Source organism: Nerophis lumbriciformis, linkage group LG13 (assembly GCF_033978685.3).
Source record: "Nerophis lumbriciformis linkage group LG13, RoL_Nlum_v2.1, whole genome shotgun sequence".
In the NCBI taxonomy this organism is placed as follows: domain Eukaryota; kingdom Metazoa; phylum Chordata; class Actinopteri; order Syngnathiformes; family Syngnathidae; genus Nerophis; species Nerophis lumbriciformis.
The window spans coordinates 2,930,001-2,932,500 of record NC_084560.2 but is presented as its reverse complement, the minus strand read 5'-3'; the positions used below and the strand labels follow the sequence as shown (position 1 = coordinate 2,932,500).

General features: G+C 48.4%; 1 protein-coding gene across 7 annotated transcripts in view; it reads left to right on the top strand.

Moving 5' to 3' along the window:
- Positions 1-2,500, top strand: part of lrch1 (leucine-rich repeats and calponin homology (CH) domain containing 1) — a 239,902-nt gene that overhangs the window by 54,118 nt on the left and 183,284 nt on the right. The gene's annotated exons all lie outside the window — the stretch shown is intronic.

Below are 2,500 nucleotides of genomic sequence, written 5' to 3'. Positions count from 1 at the left end.
GAAATAAACATTTGAATGCATCAGTCTGTGTGCAATGAATAAATATAATGTACAAGTTACACCTTTTGAATGCAATTACTGAAATAAATCAAGTTTTTCAAAATATTCTAATTATATATATATATATATCCACTATGTACACACAAGTCTAGGCACTTTCAACATATTGTCCACAAAACTAAAACAGAGGCTTAATGAAATGAGAAGTGTGAGCACTAGAAGTGAGTGTAGTATACACTTTATTGTGTATCTTGTCTTGTACTTGTCTGGAGAAAATCCTCAGTGCTGAACTCTGTAGAACTTGCACCTGGCTCGCTGACAACAAGCTATCCATACACTTGGGTAAAACTGAATCCATCCTGTTTGGGTCCCACATCAACCTTAAGAAAGTCAATGGCTTCACTATAAAAGTGGGTGACATTGTTATCACCAGGAAAGATGAGGTCACCTACCTAGGTTCCATTCTAGAGGCTAATCTTTCCTGTGATAAAATGGCAACCAAGGTCATCAAAAAGGTCAACCAACGAACGAGATTTCTCTATAGAATCTCCTCTCTGGTCAACAAAAGCACCATGAAGATTCTAGCGGGAACTCTCATTCAACCCTTTTTCCATTACGCATGCACCTCCTGGTGCCCTAGCACCTCCAAAACCCCCAAATCTAGACTCAACATCCCAGAACAAGCTAGTCAGATTACTTCTAGACCTCCACCCCAGATCCCACCTCACTCCTACCCACTTGTCCAAAGTGGGCTGGCTCAGGGTGGAGGACAGAGTAAAACAACTTGCACTGAGCCTGGTCTATAAAATCCGCTACACCTCCCTGATACCGAAGTACATGTCAAACTATTTCCTTAACGTAAATGACCGCCATAACCGCAACACCAGGGGGAGCTCCACTAACCACGTTAAACCCAGATTCCCATCTAACAAAGGTCTTAACTCATTCTCTTTCTATGACACATCAATGTGGAATGCACTCCCAACAGGTGTAAAAGAAAGGGCATCTCTATCCTCCTTCAAAACCGCACTAAAAGAACACCTTCAGGCAACTTCAACCCTAAACTAACACCCTCCCTTCCACATCCCACCTCCCCGGATTGTAAATAATAAAATGTAAATAATCAAATGTAGACACTTTTTCTTATACTTTCTGATCTCTCTCTCTATGTCCACTACTTGCTGTACATATCCTACCAAGTCAGACCTACACTGTTCCAATGTCCATTTCTCTGATGATGCAATTGTTGATGACTGACGTGTTGATACCAACCAAACCTAACACCCCCTCCCGACTTCCACATCCCAAACACTCAATCCATCCATCCAGCCATCCATCTTCTTCCGCTTATGCGAGGTCGGGTCGCGGGGGCAGCAGCCTAAGTAGGAAAGCCCAGACTTCCCTCTCCCCAGCCACTTCGTCCAGCTCTTCCCGGGGGATCCCGAGGCGTTCCCAGGCCAGCCGGGAGACATAGTCTTCCCAACGTGTCCTGGGTCTTCCCCGTGGCCTCCTACCGGTCGGACGTGCCCTAAACACCTCCCTAAGGAGGTGATCGGGTGGCATCCTGACCAGATGCCCGAACCACCTCATCTGGCTCCTCTCGATGTGGAGGAGCAGCGGCTTTACTTTTATGGATGACAGAGCTTCTCACCCTATCTCTAAGGGAGAGCCCTGCCACCCGGCGGAGGAAACTCATTTTGGCCACTTGTACCCGTGATCTTGTCCTTTCGGTCACTACCCAAAGCTCATGACCATAGGTGAGGATGGTAACGTAGATCGACCGGTAAATTGAGAGCTTTGCCTTCCGGCTCAGCTCCTTCTTCACCACAACGGATCGATACAGCGTCCGCATTACTGAAGACGCCGCACCGATCCGCCTGTCAATCTCACGATCCACTCTTCCCTCACTCGTGAACAAGACTCCGAGGTACTTGAACTCCTCCACTTGGGGCAGGGTCTCCTCCGCAACCCGGAGATGGCACTCCACCCTTTTCCGGGCGAGAACCATGGACTCAAACTTGGAGGTGCTGATTCTCATCCCAGTCGCTTCACACTCGGCTGCGAACCGATCCAGCGAGAGCTGAAGATCCTGGCCAGATGAAGCCATCAGGACCACATCATCTGCTAAAAGCAGAGACCTAATCCTGCAGCACCAAAACCGGATCCCCTCAACGCCTTTACTGCGCCTAGAAATTATGTCCATAAAAGTTATGAACAGAATCGTTGACAAAGGGCAGCCTTGGCGGAGTCCAACCCTCACTGGAAACGTGTCCGACTTACTGCCGGCAATGCGGACCAAGCTCTGACACTGATCATACAGGGAGCGGACGGCCAAAATCAGACAGTCTGATACCCCATACTCTCTGAGCACTCCCCACAGGACTTCCCGAGGGACACTGTCGAATACCTTCTCCAAGTCCACAAAGCACATGTAGACTGGTTGGGCAAACTCCCATGCACCCTCAAGGACCCTGCCGAGAGTATAGAGCTGGTCCACAGT